Source organism: Pleuronectes platessa, unplaced genomic scaffold (assembly GCF_947347685.1).
Source record: "Pleuronectes platessa unplaced genomic scaffold, fPlePla1.1 scaffold_241, whole genome shotgun sequence".
Taxonomy (NCBI): domain Eukaryota; kingdom Metazoa; phylum Chordata; class Actinopteri; order Pleuronectiformes; family Pleuronectidae; genus Pleuronectes; species Pleuronectes platessa.
The window spans coordinates 382-23771 of record NW_026519034.1 but is presented as its reverse complement, the minus strand read 5'-3'; the positions used below and the strand labels follow the sequence as shown (position 1 = coordinate 23771).

The following is a 23390-nucleotide window of genomic DNA, read 5'->3' as shown; positions in this document are numbered from 1 at the left end:
TTTGACTCTGTTCCAGGGTCCCTCTCGAGACCTCAGGTGTCACACAGGTGACAGTGAGTTGAATGTGAAGGTCATTTCAATGAGCTCAAGAGAAACCTAATGTGACGATATAGTTGATTTCTGATAGATAACCCCTGCCTCATTCATTGTACTATTAATGTGTTTGAATAAGTCAGGCTGCTGATTACCAGCTACTGATTTGAGTCAAACATCTATTGCTATCCTCTGTGTTCATTTCTTTAATTTTAAGAATGTTTTTCATAAGACCTTATCAGATTGCATTGTGAAACATCTGGGTCGCCTAAATTTACTGTAAACAAGAGCGTGAACTCTTGACTAATGACGGTATGTATTTTGCACTGATACACAAACTTGATGTTACACATCTTAAACAATATGATATGGGTGTCCCTAGACAACCAGACCTGTGTGCTTTCCTGTGACTATAAATGACTGGAACCTCAGATAAATAAAGTTATTTTCTGACTTCAATTACTGAGGCATTCTCTACAGAATGTAATGTGCCCATTCTACTTCAGATCCATTGAATCATTGTGTGTTTATGTTGCTTAAAGCAGAGCATTCACTGCTTTAATGTAATCAGTATCTTATCTGACAATATCATGGTGTAGAAGTGCAAGGAAATACCAATATGTTATGATCAATGTCATTTATTGTGCACAAACATTACATTAAGGCATCTGCTGGAAATGTTATGATCAACAATTCTCATGCAAATAAGACTTTAAAAACGCCACAAATAGTGTTTTGGAGAGGGGGGTTTCAGAGGGAGGGGGCAGCTCTGGAGAAAGTTCTGTCACTCCAGGTCTGCTGCTTGGTGTGATGGAGACATGAGGTTAGCATCAGGAGCGGAGGTTGCAGGAGGGACCGTGGAGCTGAGGCACACCTGTACTGCTTCTCTTGAGAAGAACTGAAGGACACACAAACAAACCATAGTGTTAAATTATGAAGATGGTTCCCTCTGATTTTTTTGTTTTAAACATAAACGTCAGACAGGCCGCTAAAAACTAAAAATGCTGAAGCTAACAGCTACCCAACAGCAAGCTAATGCCTTCCTAAGGCTGCCAGGGAGTAGCAAGAGTAGCCTTGTAGCAAGAGAGTGTAGCTAATCACAGCCCTCACAGTTCTTCATCAGTGGAGAAGTACCTCGCCATGTTTTCATCTTCAGAGGAGTCATCCAAAGACTGTGCTGCTGTTCCGGAATATGTCAGGACCGCTGCAGCCTGCTGGGCTTGAACTCTGAGCACGCAGAGTAGGCCCTCACGTCCCGTCTCAGTAAATGCATCAGTCCTTCCTGAGAATATATGATAAAAAACAAAACGTCTCAATAGTGTGTTTGTACGTGTGTATGTATACATACGTACACACGTACAGGGCTTTCTTTTCTACAGAAATATTTTTCCTGAGTTGATGTCTCTGCTTATGCCATCTAGAATGTGAAACCAAATGGCATAACTGTATGTTTTCGGATTGTCTAACTGTGTATTTGTGTTAAAGTCAAAAGGTCAAGGCCACACTGACCTCATCTTATGGTTTCAGTTGTCAAGAGACACAGTGTCATTTATACGAGAGAAAATATGTAGAAATATGTAGACGGACACTGCGCTGGTTAGCGGAGTCATACAACGCAGTGCGGTAATTCTAGTGTAGTTTTTTTTTAATAAATGGGTTATCTTTTTTGCAATCTACAAAAAGTTATCTATACATTTGGTCACAGAATGTTACACAAATAAATTGGCATTAAAGTTGGCATCTTGCTGTCTCACCAGTCTGACGATGCAGCTGAAGCGTCCATCAAGGGCTTTCTGCAGGTAATTTTGATTGTTTGTTTCTTGTAAAGAGGAGAATAACATGAATTCGTACCGATATCAGTTTACAATCAAACCTTTTTGTGTTAACCTTGTGTAAACAGAGTCAAAGGACATTGTACAACAATGACACACATTTTTCCACAGTACCTGTCGTTCACTACTGAAATTCTGACACCCATTACTGGACTGTGTCTTCCTGTAGAGTGGTGATGTTCTCAACGTTCTTTTCACAGTCTGTCAAAACAAAATTAGAGTTACAAATGTTAATGCCCCACAACCCATTGCAGATACGGTTGTATTTGCACACCACATCGGATCAAAACAAAACTGCAGTCTGTGAAACAAGCAGTTTTGGTAGATATAAGGGAAATGCTAATATTCCTGCATGAAACATATTCAGTCCCTTAAGCAAAAATAACAATGATGGCAGGCCGCAACCTCGATGCCTTCGTCTGCTTTGCTTACAGACTAGTTTGCGGAGTCTCGTGCTGCCGCCCACTGACCGATACATCATCGCTCTTTTCTGAAACTAATGAAGGCAAATTCACACATGTAGACAGAAATAATCAGTATAAATTAAAAGGTGTAAATATTGCTAACATTATGTTTGATGGGGGTCATCATTATACATAACAGAGGAAAACTTTGCACATGTATTCCTTAAATTTACTTGCCTTCCTGTGGAAAAAGTTGTTTTCCCAGTTAAACAATCACAGCAGGGAAGCATGATTGATCAAAATTCTTTCAGTGTGATATTAACTTGTATTTCAGCAAGCGTACTTTGGGGATGTAATAAAAATGTACATTTAGCACATTATATAAAATGGTGTTTCTGGTATGTAACTTAAAAGTACCTCTTTAATGGTAGGATCATTTCTCTCCCTCATCTTCCTTGTGGTACATGGATGATGGTAGTGGGCTCAACCCGGCTTCTCTTTCTCTCCAGGCTGCCCTTCCTGCTCTTCATCAAGCAAAACAAACTGTTCGGTCCAAGTTATTGACGTTAATGAAACTCCTGTAGCTTCACTTGGATCCTCCTTGATTAAAAAACAGAACATAGCAATTGTTTTATAAAATGAATCGCAACTCCATAACATGGAAACATTATTGTCATAGTGCATACTATACATTAAACCAAATTGACCTGATATTGTGGAGTAATAGTAGAGAAATACACTCCTTATTAATCTAAAGCATTCATAAATCAAATTCATGTTTATATTCATATTGTAGCGTCCCTCAATGATGAGCTAAGCATCTTGAACTGGTTTCAACAACCATGTATTCACCTCCCAGGTAGCACAGGCTACCGTGGGCTGGAGCATGTGGCTAACAATGGCGTATTAGCTGATGAACAGCGTCCATAGTGTGGATTGACGGACTCTCTCCGCACTCGGACTGTAAACCTAGATCGTAACGATCTTTAAAAACAATAAACTACTTACCTGACAGAAGGAAGATGACATCGTGGTCTTCCAAGCGCGCCGTGTTTATGACGTAGCGCTGAGTTAAAGGACTGGTTGTTTACAAATAGGGTTTTTACGACAGCCACACGTCATGTCCGCTCGCGCACTCGGTCCGGTCGCGCACTCGGGCCGGCCTCGGTATGAACAGACTCGCAGGATCCTTCTCATTAGAGATGTAATCTAGCCTCAAATATTACTATTATATAACATGAATAACATTCACGATCACTGAAGGACACCACGCAGGGACTGTGATTTAAACACCACGCTGTGCCGTGGTGGCATGGCAACCATCATAGCAACGATAAAAACATCAATCAATCAATCAAATTTTATTTGTATAGCCCATATTCACAAATTACAATTCATCTCATAGGGCTTTAACAGGGTGTGGCATCCTCTGTCCTTAACCCTCAGCAAGAGTAAGGAAAAACTACTAAAAACCCTTTTAACAGGGTAAAAATATGTAGAAACCTCAGAGAGAGCCACATGAGAGGGATCCCTCTCCCAGGACGGACAGAAGTGCAATAGATGCCACGTGCAGGAAAACATCATCAAGATTAAAGTCTTCAAGATTAAAGATTAAAGTCTCTAGCAGCATTTGATGAGGGTAGACATCCCGAAGGACAACCCCAACATGACATGCCAAGCAGTCCCGCTGCAAGCACAGTCCATGGTCAGCAACCATCCAGACCACGATCCACCATCCAGACCAGACGCCACTCCAGTCCTCAGTCACCGTCCACCGCCGCCCACCAGGACCCATCACAAGCCACCACCACGGTCCTGGTCCACCGCCGTGCCCAATGCCAACGCGACACAGGGTCCGCCACCAGCACCACGATCAGCCCAGAATCCGCCACAATGGATCCACCACCGCGACCCCCGGTGTACGATCCACAAACCGCAATCCATGGTGCGGCCACAGAGGCCCTGGATCTGCGGGTGATAAAGCAACATGCGTGATAACTATTAAAATATTTATCATAAGCACGAACTGGCTGAAGACTGTGGAAGCAAAGAGCACATTTCTCGCTAGAAATGGTGTCAGAATGTATTTTTATGCCCAAACTAAGTTACAAAATTATATTTTTATCTGAAAAAACAAGGAATCTCCGCCATGTTTTCCTCTCCGCAGACGGGAGCTTGAGAGTCACGTGACGTGTGAACACGCCAATGCAAAACAATGGGAGGACTAAATGTTACCATCTCACAATCTGAGAGGCCAGATTGTGAGATGGTAACGTCGTTCCAAGTGGACCAACGTTGCCATTGAACGTTTTCTGATGAGACTGGGTTGAGAGGAGACGTGCGCCGCGCAGGAGAGGAGATGGGTATTGAAATGGGTCGTATGCCATCCCCTCTGCATCAGATTCATGTTAAGTCAGGGATAATGACTGTGTCAAATGGGTCTCAAGATATTGATAATGTAGGCATAAGATTGCTGTGACTTTTCATCATGCGGATGATTAATGGCTTGGCCGCAGAGTTCATCATCTCGACATGAAAAACGAAACTCAATTGAACACAGCTGCAAGTGAATGCATCATGACACTGTGACAAAAGTTACAACGTGACAAGCTGCGGAGCTGTGGGTCACGGGGGAACCGGAGGACGGTTGGCGAGTCTGGATGAGAGGACGGCGTCGGAGTCACTGTGGACGTTGTTCGCTCAGCAGGTTAGAGTGTGGGACGCTCTCCACGCTCTTTTCCCCTCTCCCCTCGTGTCTCTTCCTGTGTTCTCAACTTCAGCACTGGCTATGAGCTAGCTCCTGCTAGCTCCAACTAAGCATCTCTCAACTGCTACGTAAGTGAAACGGACACTTCTGACTGACTGACTGACTGTGATGATAAGCAAAAGAGACACTGTGGACTGACTGTGCAGAGTAGAGTGCGCGGCACACACTCTAAGAACAATTCCATAGCGACAGTGAGACTGCATGCTGGTGCACGTGTGATGTGTTGTATTGCTATTTGTTTGATCTGTTTACTAATACTAGCTCTAATAAATACTGTATAAGTTATAATTTGCTCCTGAATTGAACTGTGTTAAAGGGGTTCACATGGAAAATATATGTTCAATTATGTGAAGGGTGATTTTCATTTACTATTATACTAATGGAGATTTAGCACTTGCTACACATTGTAAGAGCAGCTTTGCAAAGGAGCACTACGTATCCTAAGGCTCTTTATTCAGAGTCACGGTGTTGATGTCATGTCACGTGTTACAGTGAAAAATAACCGTGTCTACTAGTGTTTACATCGTTAATCTCAGGCAGACTTCCCTGAATTATTTTGTTAAATATAAATAAATTATAGCCTTGTAACTTTACTAGAACAGACGGTGTTCATAGAGAATTTGAAAATGATGTACACTACCTATTTCCTAAGATGAAATGATTATGATCTGATTATTTTTATGTTTTATATCATTTTATTAGGGACGGACGAGCCTGAAGGACACAGCTGTGATAACCATATTCTGTCTCTTAGGGCAAAGCAGAAATATAAAACACTACGTTCTTATCTAAAGTGTATCAAATCAGAAAGCAGAAGCTACACATTGTTCTAATAAGTGTTTATTTTTTTAACCAACCACAATGAACATAGAAATGAACTCCTTCTATGACACTTAGCAGTGGCTTCCAACACTAAACAGTTGGAGGCCATCTTTAGTTAAGGGGGGAATGCATGAATTGTTGTGTAGATTATGATGATGATGCAGTCATCCTCGTGTTGAACAGCATGAAGCTGCAGATCTCCACCATGTTGCTGCTGAGGACATCAGAAGCTACAATTCATCTATGAAGAGAAGAAACGCACTGTTAAAGAATGTTTTGTGTTGTGTATGAAGCACCACAGATTACAGATAGAACCGATGTACTAGGGTCTGGGTTTGTATCCTCATGGTTAAATGCGCACATTGTAAGTCGATTTTGATAAAAGTAGAGAAAGAAATACAACATTGTACAAATATATAAAATGTCTACCTCATCTGTAATATTCAAGGTGATGATCTCCCACAGAGCTGTTGATAACAGTCCATATCAAGTCTCTCCACTTCCCTCAGTGTGAAAACATAATTATATAATTAATTGGATAAGTGTTTACAACACTGATGTGTGGACATTATAATCTTATCTATACTGTCTAATTCACTCTACAACTCCATGACAGACTAAATTAACGATGTGAAAATAGTAATGGTGGATATACCAGCCTGTATCAGAATATTGGTGAAACATAGTTACTATGACATGCAACGTACACGTGTAGCGTATTGATATTAACTTATTAAAAAATAAATAAAGTCACAACCAAAACAAGACTGTGGAGTTAACTTGCTTCAATCTGTTCATTAGACGTGAAAAATAAACGGTAACTTTTATAACAATTACATATTACAAAAAACTTGAGGCATGTAAGCATATGATGATAGATAAAGCAATAGGTTATGTTGTATAGTTTGAAGGTTACTTACCTCTAGTTCAGCATCAGCGGCTGGCTACAGGAAGTGGAGCGATCATCCTTGCCGCAGAGCGCAAACGCATGCAATGAGGAGACACCGATGGTGAGAGGCCCTATTGAATCTGTAAGGATTTTTATTATTATTAGGGCCCGAGCACCGAAATCGGTGAGAGGACCTATTGAAATTGAAAGGATTATTATTAGGGCCCGAGCACCGAAATCGGTGAGAGGACCTATTGAAATTGAAATGATTATTATTATTCTTATTATTATTAGGGCCCGAGCACCGAAATCGGTGAGAGGACCTATTGAAATTGAAATGATTATTATTATTAGGGCCCGAGCACCGAAATCGGTGAGAGGACCTATTGAAATTGAAAAGATTATTAGGGCCCGAGCACCGAAATCGGTGAGAGGACCTATTGAAATTGAAATGATTATTATTATTAGGGCCCGAGCACCGAAATCGGTGAGAGGACCTATTGAAATTGAAAAGATTATTATTATTATTATTTTTCTTCGCTCAGTGAATTGGCTTTTTGAGGGCTTTAACGTGCTCAAAAAGTTTCTAAAGTGTACAGTAAATTAGAAATGTGCGCAAGTTTACGTATTCTGAAGTATTTGGGAACGGGTGTGTCAAAACCGCTCAATAGCGCCACCTACGGAAAAGCCCCTCATTTAGCATTCACCGATCATCAAAAAAAACAAAGACTATTGTGTATCATGACTAGATGCACAAAAAAGTCCATCAGTGCATTATGAATAACGCAACAGGAAGCCCGCCAGTTTGACTTTAGTGGCCATTTTGGTCATATTCGATATTTTTTCTTTTAAGTACTCCTCCTACAGCTTTCATCAAATCAACTTACAATTTAGACGATCGTCATCACAACAAAATGGAGATCTAAAGTTATTGAAGGATTAAGTTTTAGCAAAACCGTCTGACCGTGGTGTGGCCTCAAAGTTTGATTAAACGCCATCAAAACACAGGCTCCTGTATCTTGGACATATTTTGTCCAATCGAGTCCAAACTATACACATAAGACAAGAGTCGCGACCTGAAGACATCGGTACAGAAATCGTGACTTAAAATCACAGCGTCCCCTGGTGGCAACAGCAAATGTCTTGTTTTTCTATGTCTTACACTTTGATTTACTTGTCGTAGGGCCTTCATCAAATCAACGTAAAAATTTGATGCATGTGTACAAAACAAGATGAAGATCTAAAGTTATCAAAATTTAAACTTTTCATCAATCTGTGTGACCGTGGTGAGGCTTATAAATTTGATAAACAAAATGAAAACACCATGTCTGTAGTTAATGGTCCAACACTGCTCTCTAGTGACTTAATATTGAATTACACCTGTAGTGCCAATATTAAGGCACCAGAGGTCAGTGTAACACCATGGTTTGATCAAGACACAAAATGTAACTATTGAAAAGGCCATTTCGTCCCCTCTTCCCCCAATTTAAATCTGTCTGGAGCCGCACAACATATTTGATAACACAGGTTATAAAGTTATATATATACATATATATATATATAGTTATACAATATATATAAAAACTATAGTTTGTTGCATTTATTAAATAACAAAACGACAATAAAGACAACTGTTGACATTTAACTGGTATTTTTACCTGCTACAAAATAGGAAAACACCATACTCTGACCATGGCGTGGAGTCAAAGTCTGATCACATGCCATCAAAACACGAGCGTCTGTATCTTGGACATATTTGGTCCAATCAACTCCAAACTAGACATGTAAGACAAGGGTCGCGATCTGATGACATCTACAAGGACACCATGACTTAAAATCCTAGCGCCACCTGCTGGCTACAGGAAGTGAAGCGTTTATTCTTGCTGCAGAGCTTAAAACGCACGCAAGGCAGAGACGTGCGCTTGGTCATCGATCGCTCTCTCTTCCCCGACCGCAACAGACTTGAAATTGCCTGTGCTCGGGCCCGTTAGTGCTACAACGTAGCCCTAGTTCCTATTATTATTATTTTGCTGTGTCGTTAATGAATTGGCTTTTTGAGGGCTTTACCATGCTCAAAAAGTTGTAAAAGTTTGCAGTAAGTTAGAAAGTCGTGAAAATTTACGTATTCTGGGGTATTTGGAAATGGGCGTGGCAAAATGGCTCAACAGCGCCACCAACGGAGAGCCCCTCATTTACGGAGATGCACCTCATTTAGCATTCACTGATCCTCACGAAATTGAAGACAGTTGTGTATCATCACCAGATGTACAAAAAAGCCTCTTGGAGCATTATGAAAAACGCAACAGGAAGCCCGCCATTTTTGATTTAGTGACTATTTTGGTCATATTCCATAATTTTTTACTTTAATGCACTTCTCGTAGAGCTTTCATCAGATCAACTTAAAATTTAGACGACTGTCATCACAACAAAATGAAGATCTAAAGTTATCAAAGAAAAAACTTTTCGCCACACCGTCTGACTGTGGCGGGGCGTCAAAGTGTGAAGAAACGCCATCAAAACACGAGCTTCTATATCTCAGACATATTTGGTCCCATGGACTCCAAACTACACATGTAAGACAAGAGTCGCGACCTGAAGACAACAACACAAAAATCTTGACTTAAAATGACAGCGCCCCCTGGTGGCAGCAGGAAATATCTTGTTTTTGGTACATGTTCTATTTTTATGTACTTCTCGGAGAGCTTTCATCAGATCAACAAAAAATTTAGATGAGTGTCATCACAACAATATGGAGATAAAAAGTTATCAAAGAAACAACTTTCTGACACACCGTCTGACCGTGGCGTGGCGGCAAAGTGTGATGAACGCCATGAAAACACAAGCTTCTATATCTTAGACATATTTGGTCCCATCGACTCCAAACTAGACATGTAAGACAAGAGTCGCGACCTGATGACATCTACAAAGACACCATGACTTAAAATCATAGCGCCACCTGCTGGCTACAGGAAGTGAAGCGTTTATTCTTGCTGCAGAGCTTAAAACACACGCAAGGCAGAGACGTGCGCTTGGTCATCGATCGCTCTCTCTTCCCCGACCGCAACAGACTTGAAATTGCCTGTGCTCGGGCCCGTTAGTGCTACAACGTAGCCCTAGTTATTAGGGCCCGAGCACCGAAATCGGTGGGAGGCCCTATTGAAATTGAAATGATTATTATTATTATTATTAGGGCCCGAGCACCGAAATCGGTGGGAGGCCCTATTGAAATTGAAATGATTATTATTATTATTATTATTATTATTATTATTATTTTTTTCCGATTAAACTTATTGGCTTTTTGAGGGCTTTAATGTGCTCAAAAAGTTGTAGGAGTTTGCAGTAAATTCGAAGGCGGCTTAAATTTACGTATTCTGGAGTATTTTGAAAAGGGCGTGGCAAAATGGCTCAAGAGCGCCACCTACGGAAAAGCCCCTCATTTAGCATTCACCGATCCTCAAAAAAAACAAAGACTATTGTGTATCATGACTAGATGCACAAAAAAGTCCATCAGTGCATTATGAATAACGCAACAGGAAGCCCGCCAGTTTGACTTTAGTGGCCATTTTGGTCATATTCCATATTTTTTCTTTGATGTACTTGTCGTACAGCTTTCATCAGATCAACTTCAAATTTAGACGATCGTCATCACAACAAATTGGAGATCTAAAGTTATTGAAGGATTACGTTTTAGCAAAACCGTCTGACCGTGGTGTGGCGTTAAAGTTTGATGAAACGCCATCAAAACACAAGCTTCCATATTTCAGACAGTTTGTCCAATTGAGTCCAAACTAGACACATACGACAAGAGTCGCGACCAGAAGACATCACTGCAGAAATTGTGACTTACAATCACAGCGCCCCCTGGTGGCAACAGGAAATGTCTTGTTTTTAAGACGTGTTATGTTTTTATGTACTACTCGGAGAGCTTTCATCAGATCAACTTAAAAATTAGATGAGACTCTACAAAACAAGATGAAGATCTAAAGTTATCAATATTTAAACTTTTCATCATACCGTGTGACCGTGGTGAGGTCTCAAAGTTCGACTAAACGCCAATATAAGCGAGCTTCTGTAACTTAGACATATTTTGTCCAATCGACTCCAAACTACACATATAAGACAAGAGTCGCGACCGGAAGACATCTACCTAGAAATCATGACTTAAAAGGAAAGCGCCCCCTGGTGGCATCAGGAAATGTCTTGTTTTTGTACATCGTGCGCTTTGATTTATTTGTCGGACAGCTTTCATCACATCAATTTAAAATTTAGACGGGTGGCATCACAACAAGATGGAGATCTAAAGTTATCAAAGAAACAACTTTTCGACACACCGTCTGACTGTGGCGGGGCGTCAAATCAGCTCGCCATGACACACGAAAACGCTTTAAAGGGGACATATTATTTCCATTTCACCACAGTTGATATGGTTCCTTGGGTTCTTAATGAAATGTCTGTAAAATATTTTGGTAAAAATACCCCAAGGATAATTTAAAACAGCACCTTTATACTCTGTCTAAAACAGACCTCCTCAGATCAACCTGTTTTGAAGGCCCCGCCCCCCTCTCACCCCGCCCCCATCTTACCCCACCCCCTTTCACCCCTCTCATCCCTCCCCCTTCTCACCCCTCCCCCCTCTCATGGAGGTGTAGGCCATGTGCTTGAATGTGTTCTCACTACAGAATGCATTCAACATCTATAGAGCAGATTATGGGCCTCGTGAAAATTTACGTATTCTGGGGTATTTGGAAATGGGTGTGGCAAAATGGCTCAACAGCGCCACCAATGGTGCTTTCCCTCATTTACGGAGAAACACCTCATTTAGCATTCACTGATCCCCACGAAATTGAAGACAGTTGTGTATCATCACCAGATGCACAAAAAACGCGCTCGGAGCAATATGAAAAACGCAACAGGAAGCACGCCATTTTCGATTTCGTGGCCATTTTGGTCATATTCCATAATCTTTTACTTTGATATACTTCTCGTACAGCTTTCATCACATCAACTGAAAATTTAGACGAGTGTCATCACAACAAGATGGAGATCTAAAGTTATCAAAGAAACAACTTTTCGTCACACTGTCTGACTGTGGCGGGGCGTCACATCAGCTCACCATGACACACGAAAACGCTTTAACTTCCGTGTTCATGGGTCCATCTCCCTCAAACTACATGTGTGTATCATCAGCCCCCCTCCCTTGAAGATATTCAGATGGTTTTAAAGAATGGGCGTGGCAAAATGGCTCAACAGCGCCACCAACAGAGCTTCCCCTCATTTATGGAGAAACACCTCATTTAGAATTCACTGATCCTCACAAAATTGAAGACAGTTGTGTATCATCACCAGATGCACAAAAAACGCGCTCGGAGCAATTTGAAAAACGCAACAGGAACCCCGCCATTTTCGATTTGGACCATATTCCATGTTTTTTATTTTCAAGTACTTCTTGGAGAGCTTTCATCAGATCAACTGAAAATTTAGACGAGTGTCATCACAACAAGATGGAGATCTAAAGTTATTGAAAGATCAATTTTTCGCCACACCGTGTGACCGTGGCGAGGCGTCAAAATGTGACTAAACGCCATCAAAACACAAGCTTCTGTATCTTGGACATATTTGGTCCAATCGAGTTCAAACTACACATGTAAGACAAGAAGCGCGACCTGATGACATCAACAAAGACACCATGACTTAAAATCATAGCGCCACCTGCTGGCTACAGGAAGTGAAGCGTTTATCTTGCAGCAGTGCGCAAATGCATGCAACGCTGAGACGAGCGCTTGGTCATCGAACGTTCTCTCTTCCCCGACCGCAACAGACTTGAAATTGCCTGTGCTCGGGCCCGTTAGTGCTACAACGTAGCCCTAGTTAGGGCCCGAGCACCGAAATCGGTGAGAGGACCTATTGAAATTGAAATGATTATTATTATTAGGGCCCGAGCACCGAAATCGGTGAGAGGACCTATTGAAATTGAAATGATTATTATTATTCCTATTATTATTATTTTGCTGTGTCGTTAATGAATTGGCTTTTTGAGGGCTTTACCATGCTCAAAAAGTTGTAAAAGTTTGCAGTAAGTTAGAAAGTCGTGAAAATGTACGTATTCTGGGGTATTTGGAAATGGGCGTGGCAAAATGGCTCAACAGCGCCACCAACGGAGAGCCCCTCATTTACGGAGATGCACCTCATTTAGCATTCACTGATCCTCACGAAATTGAAGACAGTTGTGTATCATCACCAGATGTACAAAAAAGCCTCTTGGAGCATTATGAAAAACGCAACAGGAAGCCCGCCATTTTTGATTTAGTGACTATTTTGGTCATATTCCATAATTTTTTACTTTAATGCACTTCTCGTAGAGCTTTCATCAGATCAACTTAAAATTTAGACGACTGTCATCACAACAAAATGAAGATCTAAAGTTATCAAAGAAAAAACTTTTCGCCACACCGTCTGACTGTGGCGGGGCGTCAAAGTGTGACGAAACGCCATCAAAACACGAGCTTCTATATCTCAGATATATTTGGTCCCATGGACTCCAAACTACACATGTAAGACAAGAGTCGCGACCTGAAGACAACAACACAAACATCTTGACTTAAAATGACAGCGCCCCCTGGTGGCAGCAGGAAATGTCTTGTTTTTGGTACATGTTCTATTTTTATGTACTTCTCGGAGAGCTTTCATCAGATCAACAAAAAATTTAGATGAGTGTCATCACAACAATATGGAGATAAAAAGTTATCAAAGAAACAACTTTCTGACACACCGTCTGACCGTGGCGTGGCGGCAAAGTGTGATGAACGCCATGAAAACACAAGCTTCTATATCTTAGACATATTTGGTCCCATCGACTCCAAACTAGACATGTAAGACAAGAGTCGCGACCTGATGACATCTACAAAGACACCATGACTTAAAATCATAGCGCCACCTGCTGGGTACAGGAAGTGAAGCGTTTATTCTTGCTGCAGAGCTTAAAACGCACGCAAGGCAGAGACGTGCGCTTGGTCATCGATCGCTCTCTCTTCCCCGACCGCAACAGACTTGAAATTGCCTGTGCTCGGGCCCGTTAGTGCTACAACGTAGCCCTAGTTCTTATTATTAGGGCCCGAGCACCGAAATCGGTGAGAGGACCTATTGAAATTGAAATGATTCTTATTATTATTATTTCGCGGAGCGCAATGAATTGGCTTTTTGAGGCCTTTAACATGCTCAAAAAGTTGTAAAAGTTTGCAGTTGGTTAGAAAGTCGTGAAAATTTACGTATTCTGGGGTATTTGGAAATGGGCGTGGCAAAATGGCTCAACAGCGCCACCAATGGAGCTTCCCCTCATTTACGGAGAAGCACCTCATTTAGCATTCACTGATCCTCACGATTTTGAAGACAGTTGTGTATCATGACCAGACGCACAAAAAAGCCACTCGGAGCATTATGAAAAACGCAACAGGAAGCCAGCAATTTAGGATTTAGTGGCCATTTTGGGAATATTCCATGTTTTTTTCTATGATACACTTGTAGCAGAGCTTTCATCAGATCAACTTACAATTTAGACGAGTGTCCTCACAACAAAATGGAGATCTAAAGTTATCAAAGAAACAACTTTTTGACACACCGTCTGACTGTGGCGTGGCATCAAAGTGTGACAAAACGCCATCAAAACACGAGCTTCTATATCTCAGACATATTAGGTAAAATGGACTCCAAACTACACATGTAAGACAAGAGTCGCGACCTGAAGACAACAACACAAAAATCTTGACTTAAAATGACAGCGCCCCCTGGTGGCAGCAGGAAATGTCTTGTTTTTGGCACATGTTCTATTTTTATGTACTTCTCGGAGAGCTTTCATCAGATCAACAAAAAATGTAGATGAGTGTCATCACAACAATATGGACATAAAAAGTTATCAAAGAAACCACTTTCTGAAACACCGTCTGACCGTGGCGTGGCGGCAAAGTGTGATGAACGCCATGAAAACACAAGCTTCTATATCTTAGACATATTTGGTCCCATCGACTCCAAACTAGACATGTAAGACAAGAGTTGCGACCTGATGACATCTACAAAGACACCATGACTTAAAATCATAGCGCCACCTGCTGGCTACAGGAAGTGAAGCGTTTATTCTTGCTGCAGAGCTTAAAACGCACGCAAGGCAGAGACGTGCGCTTGGTCATCGATCGCTCTCTCTTCCCCGACCGCAACAGACTTGAAATTGCCTGTGCTCGGGCCCGTTAGTGCTACAACGTAGCCCTAGTTATTATTATTTTGCTGTGTCGTTAATGAATTGGCTTTTTGAGGGCTTTACTATGCTCAAAAAGTTGTAAAAGTTTGCAGTAAGTTAGAAAGTCGTGAAAATTTACGTATTCTGGGGTATTTGGAAATGGGCGTGGCAAAATGGCTCAACAGCGCCACCAACGGAGAGCCCCTCATTTACGGAGATGCACCTCATTTAGCATTCACTGATCCTCACGAAATTGAAGACAGTTGTGTATCATCACCAGATGTACAAAAAAGCCTCTTGGAGCATTATGAAAAACGCAACAGGAAGCCCGCCATTTTTGATTTAGTGACTATTTTGGTCATATTCCATAATTTTTTACTTTAATGCACTTCTCGTAGAGCTTTCATCAGATCAACTTAAAATTTAGACGACTGTCATCACAACAAAATGAAGATCTAAAGTTATCAAAGAAAAAACTTTTCGCCACACCGTCTGACTGTGGCGGGGCGTCAAAGTGTGAAGAAACGCCATCAAAACATGAGCTTCTATATCTCAGACATATTTGGTCCCATGGACTCCAAACTACACATGTAAGACAAGAGTCGCGACCTGATGACATCTACAAAGACACCATGACTTAAAATCATAGCGCCACCTGCTGGCTACAGGAAGTGAAGCGTTTATCCTTGCTGCAGAGCTTAAAACGCACGCAAGGCAGAGACGTGCGCTTGGTCATCGATCGCTCTCTCTTCCCCGACCGCAACAGACTTGAAATTGCCTGTGCTCGGGCCCGTTAGTGCTACAACGTAGCCCTAGTTATTATTATTTTGCTGTGTCGTTAATGAATTGGCTTTTTGAGGGCTTTAACATGCTCAAAAAGTTGTAAAAGTTTGCAGTAAGTTAGAAAGTCGTGAAAATTTACGTATTCTGGGGTATTTGGAAATGGGCGTGGCAAAATGGCTCAACAGCGCCACCAACGGAGAGCCCCTCATTTACGGAGATGCACCTCATTTAGCATTCACTGATCCTCACGAAATTGAAGACAGTTGTGTATCATCACCAGATGTACAAAAAATCCTCTTGGAGCATTATGAAAAACGCAACAGGAAGCCCGCCATTTTTGATTTAGTGACTATTTTGGTCATATTCCATAATTTTTTACTTTAATGCACTTCTCGTAGAGCTTTCATCAGATCAACTTAAAATTTAGATGACTGTCATCACAACAAAATGAAGATCTAAAGTTATCAAAGAAAAAACTTTTCGCCACACCGTCTGACTGTGGCGGGGCATCAAAGTGTGACGAAACGCCATCAAAACACGAGCTTCTATATCTCAGACATATTTGGTCCCATGGACTCCAAACTACACATGTAAGACAAGAGTCGCGACCTGAAGACAACAACACAAAAATCTTGACTTAAAATGACAGCGCCCCCTGGTGGCAGCAGGAAATGTCTTGTTTTTGGTACATGTTCTATTTTGATGTACTTCTCGGAGAGCTTTCATCAGATCAACAAAAAATTTAGATGAGTGTCATCACAATAATATGGAGATAAAAAGTTATCAAAGAAACAACTTTCTGACACACCGTCTGACCGTGGCGTGGCGGCAAAGTGTGATGAACGCCATGAAAACACAAGCTTCTATATCTTAGACATATTTGGTCCCATCGACTCCAAACTAGACATGTAAGACAAGAGTCGCGACCTGATGACATCTACAAAGACACCAAGACTTAAAATCATAGCGCCACCTGCTGGCTACAGGAAGTGAAGCGTTTATTCTTGCTGCAGAGCCTAAAACGCACGCAAGGCAGAGACGTGCGCTTGGTCATCGATCGCTCTCTCTTCCCCGACCGCAACAGACTTGAAATTGCCTGTGCTCGGGCCCGTTAGTGCTACAACGTAGCCCTAGTTAGGGCCCGAGCACCGAAATCGGTGAGAGGACCTATTGAAATTGAAAAGATTATTATTATTATTATTTTTCTTCGCTCAGTGAATTGGCTTTTTGAGGGCTTTAACGTGCTCAAAAAGTTTCTAAAGTGTACAGTAAATTAGAAATGTGCGCAAGTTTACGTATTCTGAAGTATTTGGGAACGGGTGTGTCAAAACCGCTCAATAGCGCCACCTACGGAAAAGCCCCTCATTTCGCATTCACCGATCCTCAAAAAAAACAAAGACTATTGTGTATCTTGACTAGATGCACAAAAAAGTCCATCAGTGCATTATGAATAACGCAACAGGAAGCCCGCCAGCTTGACTTTAGTGGCCATTTTGGTCATATTCGATATTTTTTCTTTTAAGTACTCCTCCTACAGCTTTCATCAAATCAACTTACAATTTAGACGATCGTCATCACAACAAAATGGAGATCTAAAGTTATTGAAGGATTAAGTTTTCGCTAAACCGTCTGACCGTGGTGTGGCCTCAAAGTTTGATTAAACGCCATCAAAACACGGGCTCCTGTATCTTGGACATATTTTGTCCAATCGAGTCCAAACTATACACATAAGACAAGAGTCGCGACCTGAAGACATCGGTACAGAAATCGTGACTTAAAATCACAGCGTCCCCTGGTGGCAACAGGAAATGTTTTTTTTTTATACGTCTTACACTTTGATTTACTTGTCGTAGGGCCTTCATCAGGTCCACTTAAAAATTACATAAGTCTCCTCAAGACAACATGAAGATGTAAAGTTATCAAAAAAAACACTTTTCACCACACCGTCTGACCGTGGCGTGCCCTTAAAATTTGATGAATAACATTAAAACACGGCCTTCTGTATCTTGGACATATTTTGTCCAATAGAGTCCAAACTATACACATAAGACAAGAGTCGCGATCGGAAGACATCTACCTAGAAATCATGACTTAAAAGGACAGCGCCCCCTGGGGGCATTAGGAAATGTCTTGTTTTGGTAGGTGTTACTCTTTGATCTATTTCTCCCCAGCCACTGTGCTAAACCATGTCAAACTTTGTCACATGGGTCTCAAGATATTGATAATGTAGGCATAATATTACTGTGACTTTTCATCATGCGGATTGTTAATGGCGGGGCATCAAAGTTCATCAGCTCACCATGACAAACGAAATTCATTTTAACGGAGTTACCATGAACGCATCATTAGACCGCATTGTTTTGGTCAACTCACACCTGGAGTTATTTCTATTCAGCCACTTTGCGAAACCATTTCAAACTGTGTGAAATGGGTCTCAAGATATTGATAGTGTAGGCATAAGATTGCTGTGACTTTTCATCATGATGATTAACTGCTTGGCAGCTGAGGTCATCATCTCGACATGAAAAACGAAACGCAATTTAACACAGCTGCAAGTGAACGCATCATGACAATCTCCTTCAGTAAGAGCTGAGTCTGTGGTGACGGTCCACTCACACATCGAATCAGTAGCACAGTTTGCTGTTCTGCTTGTTCATCTGACGGACACGTAAAAGGCGACTGCTCTCTCGTTTCTGTGGTAAGTGAAGTTAACTATTTTATTTCGATCTGTTAGAAGTGATTTGCAGCGTGTGTTAAAGCAACTTGTTAGCATAGTTGCGCTAGCCCCGAGGCTAAACAATATCTTCGCATGGGTGCAGTAACTGTCCTGCGATTCGATTGGGGTTATTACCGACAAACACCGACATGAAACGACATGAGCGGGTCCACCCAGCAGATATAAGCGTTACTTTATGCGGATGACTCTGAGACAGGAGACTGTGTGTCGGCTTGTTTTTCCGCTAGCGCCGAAGGCTAACTAGCTCGCTAACAAGCAAGCTAACAATATCTTCGCATGGGTGCAGTAACAGTCCTTCGATTCGATTGGGGTTATTACCGACAAACACCGACATGAAACGACATGAGCGGGTCCACCCAGCAGATATAAGCGTTACTTTATGCGGATGACTCTGAGACAGGAGACTGTGTGTCGGCTTGTAAGTTAGCTGCGCTAGCGGGCTAGCGATGCTAACTGAAACCTGAGAAACCTGAGTGTTTAAAGTCACATCTGCATTGCAAGAGCAGCTGTTCAAAGGAGCATTACGTGTCCTAAAGCTCTTTCTTCAGAGTAGTGTTGTAACGTGTTACAGTGAAAAGTAACCGTGTCTCCCACCTTCAGTATTTAAATCGTTAATCTCAGACAGACTTCACTGAATTCTTTTGTTAAATATGAGTAAATCATAGCCTTGTAACTTTACTAGAACAGACAGTGTCATACAGAATTGTAGGCTAATATGCACTACCTATTTCCTAAGCTGAAATGATTATGATCTGATTAACTTTGAATTAATATTTTATTATTACCATGTAAAAGTCTGTTAAGCAGATAACATGGCACATGTATGACTTAACATATCTGTGTATTTGTGTTCAATGTTCCTCTAGGATGTCCAGCGTGAGACACAACTTGAATCCAACCAGACTGAACACTGACTCCAGGTACAGACCTGTTTTCATTACTTACAAAGTATTGCACATAATACATAATGTGTTAAATTATAATGCAATACTTTTAATGTGAAATAGCTCCATACTAAACATTCATTGTCATGGTAGTGCACGTTTTAATCCAAAAGCATATTCAAATACATAGTTGAATATCCACCGAAAATAAGAATACACACTTTGTTCATATGTAACTCTTTCTCTATAATTATGACATACTTTCATGTTTCCTATCATTTTATTAGGGACAGACGAGCCTGAAGGACACAGCTGTGATGACCATGTTCTGTCTCTTATGACAAAGCAGAAATATAAAACACTGGGTTCTTATCTAAAGTGTATCAAATCAGATCTCCACCATGTTGCTGCTGAGGACATCAGGTGCTGCAGTTCTTCATCTATGAAGATGAAAAAACTCACTGTTAAAGAATGTTTTGTGTTGTGTATGAAGCACAACAGATTTCAGATTGAACCGTTGTACTGTGGTCTTGGTTTGTATCCTCATGGTTAAATGTACATATTTTACGTCCCTTCTGATAAAAGTACTGAAAGAAATACAACATTGTATAAATAGATAAAATGTCTTTCTACCTCATCAGTAATATTCAAGGTGATAATCTCCCACAGAGCTATTGATAGAAGTCCACATCAAGTCTCTCGACTTCTCTCAGTGTGAAAACATAATTATATCATTAATTTGAGAACTGTTTACAACACTGATGTTTGGAGATTAAAATCATATCTAAACTGTCTAATTCACTGTAAAACTCCATGACATTCGCAGGCCATCTGTACTTAAAAGACGAACCTGGATTGATCTGTCCAAAAATCCAAAAGTCTCCCTACCCTCTCTAGTGCCCCTGAGCAAGGCACCTCACTCCCCAAACATCTGCTCCCCGAGCGCCGTACATGGTCGCTGACTGCTCTGTGTGTCCTGCACCAGATGGTAAAAAGCAGAGATTAAATTTCCCTACCTGCATGAGTGTGCCTTTGCATGTCTGTGCATTTGTTTGGGACGAATAAATGGATCTTAATCTTAATCTTTTAATCTTGATCAGTTGTCTTCCAGTTGACCAGCATGACGCTGCAGATCTCCACCATGTTGCTGCTGAGGACATCAGGAGCTGCATTAATGAGGAGCAGAAGCGCACTGTTATGAATGTTTTGTGTTGTGTATGAAGCACCACATATTTCAGATAGAACCAATGTACTGGGGTCTGGGTTTGTATCCTAATGGTTAAATGCACATACTTTAAATCGCTTTTGATAAAACGTGAGAAAGAAATACAACATTATACACATAGATAAAATGTCTTTCTACCTCATCTGTAATATTCAAGGTGATGATCTCCCACAGAGCTGTTGATAACAGTCCACATCAAGTCTCTCCACTTCCCTCAGTGTGAAAACATAATTATATAATTAACTGGAGAAGTGTTTACAACACTGATGTGTGGACATTATAATCTTATCTATACTGTCTAATTGACTCTACAACTCCATGACAGACTAAATTAACAATGTGAAAATAGTAATGGTGGATATATCAGCCTGTATCAGAATAATGGTGAAACAGTTATTATCACATGCAACGTACACGTGTAGCGTATTGATAGTAACTTATTAAAAAAATAAATAAAGTCACAACCAAAACAAGACTGTGGAGTTAACTTGCTTCAATCTGTTCATTAGACGTGATAAATAAACGGTAACTTTTATAACAATTACATATTACACAAAACTTGAGGCATGTAAGCATATGATGATAGATAAAGCAATAGGTTATGTTGTATAGTTTGAAGGTTACTTACCTCTAGTTCAGCACCAGCGGCTGGCTACAGGAAGTGGAGCAATCATCCTTGCCGCAGAGCGCAAACGCATGCAATGCGGAGACTAGCGCTTGGTCATCGAACGTTCTCTCTTCATCGACCGCAACAGACTAGAAATTGCCTGTGCTCGGGCCCGTTAGTGCTACAACGTAGCCCTAGTTATTATTATTATTCATGTCTTTAATGAATTGGCTTTTTGAGGGCTTTAACATGCTCAAAAAGTTTTTAAAGTTTGCAGTAAGTTAGAAAGTCGTGAAAATTTACGTATTCTGGGGTATTTGGAAATGGGCGTGGCAAAATGGCTCAACAGCGCCACCAACGGTGAGCCCCTCATTTACGGAGATGCACCTCATTTAGCATTCACTGATCCTCACGAAATTGAAGACAGTCGTGTATCATCACCAGATGTACAAAAAAGCCTCTTGGAGCATTATGAAAAACGCAACAGGAAGCCCGCCATTTTTGATTTAGTGACTATTTTGGTCATATTCCATAATTTTTTACTTTAATACACTTCTCGTAGAGCTTTCATCAGATCAACTTAAAATTTAGACAACTGTCTTCACAACAAAATGGAGATCTAAAGTTATTGAAGGATTAAGTTTTAGCAAAACCGTCTGACCATGGTGTGGCTTCCAGTTTGATGAAACGCCATCAAAACACAAGCTTCTGTATCTCAGACATATTTTGTCCAATCGAGTCCAAACTAGACACATACGACAAGAGTTGCGACCAGAAGACATCGGTGCAGAAATTATGACTTACAATCAAAGCGCCCCCTCGTGACAACAGGAAATCTGTTGTTTTTGGTACGTGTTACAGTTTGATTCACTGGTCGTAGGGCCTTCATCAAATCAACGTAAAAATTTGATGCATGTGTACAAAACAAGATGAAGATCTAAAGTTATCAAAATTTAAACTTTTCATCAATCTGTGTGACCGTGGTGAGGCTTATAAGTTTGATAAACAAAATGAAAACACCATGTCTGTAGTTCATGGTCCTACACTGCTCTCTAGTGACTTAATATTGATTTTCACCTGCAGCGCCAATATTAAGGCACCAGAGGGCATCCTAAGACCATAGTTTGATCAAGGCTCAAATTGTGACTTCTGACAGACCCATTTTGTCCCCTCTTCCCCCAATTTAAATCTGTCTGGAGCCGCACAACATATTTGATAACACAGGTTATAAAGTTATATATATACATGTATATATATATAGATATACAATATATATAAAAACTATAGTTTGTTGCATTTATTAAATAATAGAACGACAATATAAAAAACTGTTGACATTTAACTGCTATTTTTACCTGTTACAAAATAGGAAAACACCAAACTCTTATGAATTGGAGAACAAAATACATGTGTGGGCCTAGTTTGGATTAAACTAAACCCAGAACTCAGCTTTTTTTCCTCATCTCCAGCTTGGTACTTTTCAGCAGATGCTGTGAGCTTGCTCTGGAAATATCTTTCAACGTTACATTTCTTATTGTTTGCTAATTCCTCGCCACATATCAAGCATACATGTAAGACAGCATCGGTGGCAGTGAAAGCAAATTAATCTGTCCACGCAGAATTAAACTCTATTTTCCTCCCAGACTTTTCTTTTCTGGGATTTATCCATGATTACTTTACCGAGGCCGGGGGTCGGAACTATAGATTAGCGACCTGCAGGGAAGAGCGCTGGGACGTAATAGGATGTGACGCATATTTTAGTTGCTGAAATATTAAAACAAAGCGTGAGAGCAGGTCAGACTGGAGGCCGACACAGAAACTGCATATCGGTACAAACCACCTGCAGCTTCTGCTCTGATCAAGAAGCTTAGGCGATGATCTCTGATCAGCTGAGACCAGAGAAACTCATTGTTTTCACTGTTTCCACTGGTGAGAAGCAGCCGGTCAGTCACTGAGAGGCTGCTCCACGTGAACGAGCTCCGATCTCACTGTGTCTCTCTGAGCGAGTGAGCGTGGGCTCAGGGCGAGGGGCGGAGCCCCGGATCTGTGTGTGTGTCCACTATCTGGGAGCGCGCACCCACACACACACATTCACCTGCTCCTGGTATTTCATGATGGCCTGATACGATGATTATTTAAAAAATTAACGTGAACGCTACATTCACTCACGTTCATCATGT

The 23390-nt window shown here is 41.1% G+C and overlaps 2 long non-coding RNA genes across 4 annotated transcripts; one reads left to right on the top strand and one right to left on the bottom strand.

Annotated features, from left to right (window-relative positions):
- Positions 1-655: 655 nt before the first annotated feature.
- LOC128436375 (uncharacterized) lies at positions 656-3395 on the bottom strand. The gene is made up of 5 exons (XR_008338045.1): positions 3278-3395; positions 2687-2869; positions 1980-2066; positions 1168-1315; positions 656-931 (listed from the first exon to the last, which is right to left on the bottom strand). It is a non-coding gene; the product is annotated as an uncharacterized LOC128436375 (long non-coding RNA).
- A 14463-nt stretch (positions 3396-17858) lies between these two features.
- On the top strand, positions 17859-21078 carry LOC128436376 (uncharacterized). Of its 3 annotated transcripts, none has more exons than XR_008338047.1 (4): positions 17859-18455; positions 19361-19414; positions 19666-20366; positions 20479-21078. It is a non-coding gene; the product is annotated as an uncharacterized LOC128436376 (long non-coding RNA). The 3 variants fall into 3 exon arrangements; XR_008338048.1 differs by having other exon boundaries at positions 17890-18455; positions 19666-19801; positions 20205-21078; XR_008338046.1 differs by having other exon boundaries at positions 17890-18455; positions 19666-21078.
- Positions 21079-23390: the final 2312 nt, after the last annotated feature.